Below are 8,184 nucleotides of genomic sequence, written 5' to 3' on the forward strand. Positions count from 1 at the left end.
CTAGTATTTATTATTCATGTCCTGAATTTATTTTTCTATTTGTTCCTATTTTCTCATTCCTTCATTTCTGGTTTTGTCTTTATTGTCTCTTTCATTTTTCTTGAGCTCTTACTGTTGTTATGTTTCTAACTTCTAGAGATAATATGAAGTTTTCTATATACAAGTAGTATCTGTGATATTGTGATATAATAAGAAATATATATTTGGTCTCTGCCTCTAGCATATGGCACAGTATTCTTAAAACTCTTGTAATTTCCTGAGTGATAGGAGTGCTAGGTGCATCTTTGGTTCTAATAGTTGATCTTTGACCCTGGTTCCTGACATAGAGCTCCTAATCCCTTAGAATTTCCTGGGCGATAGGAGTGTCACTTGTTTCAATGAGGCAATTTTTGGTGGTCTTTGGGGTGAGAGTTGGTCACCAGAAAGACCAAGCCGTGCTCGGAAGTTTCACCACCACCCACCATCCTCCATGAAGGGGAGAGAGACTGGAGGTTGAATTAATAATTGATCATGCCTATGTAATGAAGCTGCCACAAAAATCTCTGAACTACAGGGTTTGGCAAATTCCCAGGCTGCTGAACACAAGGAGGTGCTGGGCAAATGGTGTGTCCTGGAGCAGGCATGGAATCTCCACGCCCCTTCCCCCATACCTTGCCCTGTGTATCTCTTCCATCTGACTGTTCATCTGTATCCTTTGCAATATCCTCTGTAATAAAAGTAGAAATGTGTTTCCTTGAGTTCTGTTGAACCACCCTAGTAAATTGTAAAACCCAAGGAGTGGGTTGTGGGAACACTGAATTATAGCTGGCTGACCAGAAGCACAGGTCACAACCTGGAACTGGCTGTTGGCCTCTGAAGTGGGAGCAGTTTTGTGAGATTTGTGGGACTGAGCCTTTAACCTGTTGTATTAGTCTGTTCTCACACTGCTCATAAAGACATACCTGAGACTGAGTAATTTATAAGCGAAAGAGGTTTCACTGACTCACAGTTCAGCATGGCTGGGAAGCCTCAGGAAGCTTACAATCATTGCAGAAGGGGAAGCAAACACTTCCTTCTTTACGTGGAGGCAGCAAGAAGTGCTGAGCAAAAGGGAGGAAAGCCCCTTATAAAACCGTCAGATCTCATGAGAACTCACTCACTATCATGAGAACAGCAGCATGGGGTCATCTATTTATTCCTATTTTCTCATGCCTATGCAGTGCTTCCCACGACACTTGGGGATTATGGGAACTACATTCAAGATGAGATTTGGGTGGGGACGCAGCCAAACCATATCACCTGTGGAATCTAATGCCAGGGAAATAGCATCGGAGTTGAGTTAAACTGTAGGACACCCAGCTGGGGTCCAGCTGGAGAGTTGCTTGGTGTGTGGGGAAAGTCCCTGCTTGCCTCGTATGACACCTGTCGTTAGAAGTGTTCTATGTTGAAAGGTGTGCTTTCTGATATCAGAAAGGTGGGTGTGAGAGGGGGAGAAACAGTTTGGTTTTTCCTATCTCTTGGCAGTATCCAAGACTGATCTCCAGACCTATGAGAAAAAACAAAAATACACAGGAAATTCTATGTAGCATGACAGAGTTTTTTAAGTTTTTTTTTTTTTTTTTTTGAGACAGGATCTCAGTCTGTCACCCAGGCTGAAATGCAGTGGTGCCGTCATAGTTCTCCGTAACCTCAAATTCCCAGGCTCAAGCAATTCTCCCACATCAGCCTCCTGAATAGCTGAGACTGCAGGTGCACGCCACCATGCCCAGCTGATTTTTAGGTTTTTTGTTTTTGTTTTTGTTTTTGTTTGTTTTGTTTTGTTTTCTTTGTAGAGACAGGGTCTCATTAAGTTGCCCAGGCTGGTTCAGCAGGAACCATTAATCATTTATGGGTACAACAAATACATCGCACCCCAAACACCTTTCGCACTGGAACAGGAGGCATATTGAAAGGATCACATTCGGGAACTCTCCCTCTGCAATGTGCTGTCCTATAGGCTAACCCTTGCCTTTCCCCTTCTGCTCTCACTCCTCTGATTTGCTGCCTGTGATTTGAAAATTGATTATTATGGGCCGGGCGCGGTGGCTCAAGCCTGTAATCCCAGCACTTTGGGAGGCCGAGACGGGTGGATCACGAGGTCAGGAGACTGAGACCATCCTGGCTAACACGGTGAAACCCTGTCTCTACTAAAAAATACAAAAAACTAGCCGGGCGAGGTGGCGGGCGCCTGTGGTCCCAGCTGCTCGGGAGGCTGAGGCAGGAGAATGGCGTGAACCCGGGAGGCGGAGCTTGCAGTGAGCTGAGATCCGGCCACTGCACTCCAGCCTGGGCGACAGAGCGAGACTCCATCTCAAAAAAAAAAAAGAAAGAAAATTGATTATTATAATTGTTCATTATTTTTCTTCATGAGGGCAACCCCAGAATATTATTTTGGAAATCATTCATGGCTTTGGATTAAGCCTTAATCTCTTATCAGGATTTTATCAAGAAACATACAGGATAGTAAAAATAGGCAATACAAAGAGACTTTGATAAAGGGAGTTATTTACAAAGGTATGGGTAGCGCGTCACAAAATGACAAAGAGTAGTTGAGAAGCTTGAGCTAATGGTCATACTGCTACTATCTCCAGGCCTGAAGGGGTGAGGCAAGGCAGAGGTTACTAGGACCTGAGACAGAGAGTACTGTGTGGAGAGGGTCAGCTGACAGGAATTGTGCTCTCAGATTCAGCGGATCAGCCAGCCAGGCTTGGCCTTGCAGGGAAGGAGCCAGTGGAATAAATACCCTAATTTACTCTCCTCTTCAGACTTCTGTCTGTACTTCCCATGGTCTGACACTGATGAAAAGCAAGAGAGCAGTAGTGCTATTGACATAATCTATAAGTAAAATCTTTTATTTTTTGTTTATTTTATTTTTTTGAGATGGAGTCTCACCCTTTCGCCCAGGCTGGAGTGCAAGGGTGCAATCTCAACTCACTGCAGCCTCCACCTCCTGGGTTCAAACGATTCTCTTGCCTCAGCCTCCCAAGTAGCTGGGATTACAGGCACCTGCTACCAGGCCCAGCTAATTTTTGTAGTTTTAGTAGAGATGGGGTTTCACCATATTGGCCAGGCTGGTCTTGAACTCCTGACCTCCTGATCTGCCCACCTCGGCCTCCCACAGTGACGAGTAAAATCTTATGGGGCAGAGAACAAGTTGGAGAAAGAAAGGGCAAACGAAGATACTCAGTATACCTTCCCAGGGGTCACTGATTTTAATCCTGCTAAGTCTCCAAAATTCACCCACTCGACTTGTCTGCAGTAACCTTGTGGAGTTCTCTTACCACTTAAATTCTAATAATTACCTTCTTTGTGAAAAAATGTTTGGTGACAAGTTCAATTTTTTTAATAGGTATACAGCTATTCAGGTTTTCTATTTCTTCTTTTGTCTGCTTGGTTAAGTTGTTTTAAAGGAACTTACCTGTTTCATCTAAGTCATCTAACTTATTCCACAGGGTTGTTTATAACATCCATTTATTATACTTTTTATTATGTGCAGGATCTGTGGTGATACATTCTCTTTTATTTCTGATATTGGAAAGGTGTGCTTTTTTCTTTTACCTTGATCAGTCTTGCTAGATGTTTGTCAATTTTATTAATAGCTTTGAAGAACCAGCTGTTGGTTTTGTTCATTTTCTCTATTATTTGTTTTCTGTTTCCTAAATATCTTATCTTTACAATTTCCTTTTTTCTACTTAATGTGTTCTTCTTTATCTAGCTTCTAAATGTGGGAACTTAGATCGTTACTTAAAAACCTTTCTTCTTTTCTAATATAAGCATTCACAAGCCATAAATTTCCCTCTAACTGTTGGCTGCATAACACACATTTTTATGTATTGCATTTTCACTGCTTTTTAGTTTGAAATATTTTCTAATTTGTCTTCTGATTTCTTCTTTGGCTTGTGGGTTGGGTATAAATGTCTTGTTTAATTTCCAAATATTTGGGGGTTCAGTAGAAATCTAATTTATATTGATTTCTGATTTAATTTTCAAGATTTCAATTATTTGAAACTTACTGAACATTATATTTTAATGGGGCAGCAATTTTTATCTTGGTAAATCTTACATATGTTCTTGAGAAGACTGTTCTTCTCTGTTAAGTGCAATACTCTATACACATCAATTAGGTAAAGGAGATTGATAGTATTGTTAACAACCTCTATATCTTTACTGGTTTTTTGTCAACTTGTCCTATAAATCATTAATGGGTATTCTACAAATCAATAAGTAGGGGATGAAAATCTCTAAATATAATTGTGGATTTATCTAATTACTCCTTTAGTTGTGTTTGTTTTTGCATTATTTCTTTTGAAGCTCTCTTATTAGGTGCATGAACATTTAAGATTGTTGTTTTCTTGATTGACTCTATTATCATTGTATTTCCCTCTTCTTTATTGCAATAGTAAGTACTATAGCCACACCATCATTCTTAATACTTATTGTTTGCATGTTATAACCTTTCTTCATCCTGCTACTTTCAAGGTATCTATATCTTTATGTGTAAAACTAAGCAGCTGTAGAGAGCCTATAGTGAGTCTCATTTTTAAATCCAATCTAATAATCTCTACCTTTGAAGTGTTTGCTTCATTTCCATTTTATGTAATTATTGACACAGTTGTGTTTAGGTCTAACAGCTTGCTATTTTTTTTTTTTTTTTTTTTTTTGAGACGGAGTCTTTCTCTGTCACCCAGGCTGGAGTGCAGCGGCCGGATCTCAGCTCACTGCAAGCTCCGCCTCCCGGGTTCACGCCATTCTCCTGCCTCAGCCTCCCGAGTAGCTGGGACTACAGGCGCCCGCCACCTCGCCCGGCTAGTTTTTTGTATTTTTTTAGTAGAGACGGGGTTTCACCATGTTAGCCAGGATGGTCTCGATCTCCTGACCTCGTGATCCACCCGTCTCGGCCTCCCAAAGTGCTGGGATTACAGGCTTGAGCTACCGTGCCCGGCCTATTTTTTTTTCTATTTGTCTTATGTTTTTGTTCTGTTCTTCTTTTCCTTTTTAGGGGGACTTGTAGGGCCTATTGAAATAGGTATTTTAGTATCCCGTCCTATCTCCTCTATTGACGTTTTAGCTAAAACTTCTTGCATTTGTTTATTTAGTGGTTACACAAGGATTTAACATATGCATGCTTAACTTACTCCTTTCTACTTGGAGATACTGTTGTAGTACTTCAAATAAACATGAGAAAGTTATATATAATTTAACTTTAGGACTGAGAGTTAATTCCATCCTTTAGTTAATGTTATTGTGTATTTGCTTATAAGTACATTGTAACCCTCCAATTAAAATGTTTTTTTTTTGCTTTAAGGAATCAATTTTCTTTTTAAAATATCAAGAGAAAAAAAGGTATTTTATATTTATAATTACTGGGGTTTCTTTTTGTTTTTTTGTTTGTTTGTTTACCTTTCTGTAAGTTTGGGTTTTTTTTAAAAAAATGGTTTAAAAAATTTTTTGTGGGTACATATTAGGTATATATGTTTATAGGGTACATGAGATACTTTGATAGAGGCAAGCAATAAATAATAATAGCATTGTGGAAAATAGGGTATCCATCCCCTCAAGCATTTATCCTTTGTGTTACAAACAATACAATTATACTTTTTCAGTTATTTTAAGATGGATGATTAAATTATTATTGACTGTAGTCACCCGTTGTGCTATCAAATACTAGGTCTTATTCATTCTTTCTAACTATATATTTTTTGGTACTCATTAACTATCTCCACTCCGCCTCCCTCCCCCAACCTTCCCAGCCTCTGGTAACCATCCTCCTACTCTCTATCTGCATGAGTTCAATTGTTTTGAGTTTTAGCAACCACAAATAAGTGAGAACATGTGAAGTTTGTCTTTCTGTGCTTGCCTTATTTCACTTAACATAATGATCTCCGGTTCCATCCATATTATTGCAAATGACTAGATCTCATTCTTTTTTTATGGCTGAATAGTACTCCATTTGTATATGTACCACATTTTCTTTAATCATCTGTTGGTGGACATTTAGGTTGCTTGTAAATCTTGGCTATTCTGAACAGTGCTGCAACAAACTTGGGAGTGCAGATATCTCTTTGATATACTGATTTCCTTTCTTTTGGGTATATACCCAGCAGTGGGATTGCTGAATCATATTGGTAACCCTATTTTTAGTTTTTTGAGGAAACCCAATCTGTTCTGTGTAGTGGTTGTACTAATTTACATTCTCACCAACAGTGCACAAGGGTTCTGTTTTCTCCATAACCTTGCTAGCATTTATTGCCTGTCTTTTGAATAAAAGCCATTTTAACTGGGGTGAGATTATATGTCTTTGTAGTTTTTATTTGCTTTTCTCTGATAAACATCAGCGATGCTAAGCACCTTTTCATATGCCTGTTTGCCATTCATATATCTTCTTTTGAGAAGTATCTATTCAAATCTTTTGCCCATGTTTAATTTGGATTATTAGATTTTTCCTGTACGGTTGTTGGAGCTCTTTATATATTCTCATTATTAATCTGTTGTCAGATGGGTAGTTTGCAGATATTTTCTTCCATTCTGTGGGTTGTCTCTTCACTTTATTGATTGTTTCCTTCACTGTGCACAAGCTTTTTAACTTGATGTGATCCCACTTGTCCATTTTTGCTTTGGTTGCTTGTGCTTGTGGGATATTACTCAAGAAATTTTTGCCCAGACCAATGTTCTGGAGGGTATCCCTGACTTTTTCTTGTAGTAGTTTCATAGTTTGAAGTCTTAAATTTAAGTCCTTAATCCATTTTGATTTGACTTTTGTATATGATGAGAGATAGCCATCAAGTTTCATTCTTCTGAATTTGGATATCCAGTTTTCCCAGTATCATCTATTGAAGAAACCATCATTTCTCCAGTGTATATTGCTGGCACCTCTGTTGAAAATGAGTTCTACACTACAGTGTAGGTGCATAGATTTGTTTCTGGGTTCTCTATTCTGTTTCTTTGGTCTATATGTCTGTTCTTAAGCCAATACCGTACTTCGGCTAGTATAGCGCTATAGTATAATTTGAAGTCAGGCAATGTGATTCTTCTAGTTTTGTTCTTCTTTTCCTCAGGATAGTTTTGGCGATTCTCATTTTTTTGTGGTTCCATATACATTTCAAGATTGTTTTTTCTGTTTCTGTGAAGAATGTCATGGATATTTTGATAGAGAATGCATTGCATCTGTAGATTGCTTTGGGTAGTAGGACATTTTAACAACATTGATTCTTCCAATCCACGAACATGGAATATCTTTACATTTTTTGGTGTCCCCCTCAATTTCTTTCATCAGTGCTTCATAGTTTTCACTCTATACATCTTTCACTGCTTGGGCTATGTTAATTTCTAGACATTTAATTTTATTTATAGCTATTGTAAATGAGATTATGTTTTTGAGTTGTTTTTCACATTGTTCACTGTTGGCATATAGAAATGCTGCTGATTTTCATATGTTGATTTTATATCTGCAACTTTACTGAATTTGTTTCTCAGTTCTAATAGTTTTTTAGGGGAGTCTAAGTTTTTCCACATGTAAGACCATGTCATCTGCAAACAAGGATAATTTGACTTCTTCCCTTCCAATGTGGTTGCCCTGTACATCTTTCTCTTGTCTGATTGCTCTAGCTAGGACTTCCAGAACTATGTTGAACAGGAGTGGTGAGAGAGGGCATCCTTGTCTCATGCTGATTTTCAAGGGGAATGCTTCCAGCTTTTGCCCATTCGGTATAATGTTGGATATGGGTTTTCATAGATGGCTCTTATCTTGAAGTATATCTCTTCAGTGCCTAGTTTGCTGAGTTTTTAACATGAAGTGATATTGAATTTTATCAAAAGTCTTTTCTGTACACATTGAAATGATCATGTGGCTTTTGTGTTTAGCTCTGTTTAAGTGATGAATCACATTTGTTGATTTGCATATATTGAATCAGCCTCGCATCCCAGGGGGAAAGCCTGTTTGATTGTGCTGGATGAGCTTTTTGATGTGCTGCTGGATTCAGTTTGCTAGTATTTTATGAAGGATTTTTGTATCTATGTTCATCAAGAATATTGGCTTGAAGTTTCCTTTATTTTGTTGTGTCTAAACTGATTAATTAAAAATAAACTGATTTCCTATAATCCCAGCACTTTGGAGGGCCGAGGCGGGCGGATCACGAGGTCAGGAGATCAAGGTCATCCTGGCTAACA

The sequence above is a fragment of the Colobus angolensis genome, unplaced genomic scaffold, assembly GCF_000951035.1.
Source record: "Colobus angolensis palliatus isolate OR3802 unplaced genomic scaffold, Cang.pa_1.0 Scaffold97, whole genome shotgun sequence".
NCBI classification, from domain to species: Eukaryota; Metazoa; Chordata; class Mammalia; order Primates; family Cercopithecidae; genus Colobus; species Colobus angolensis.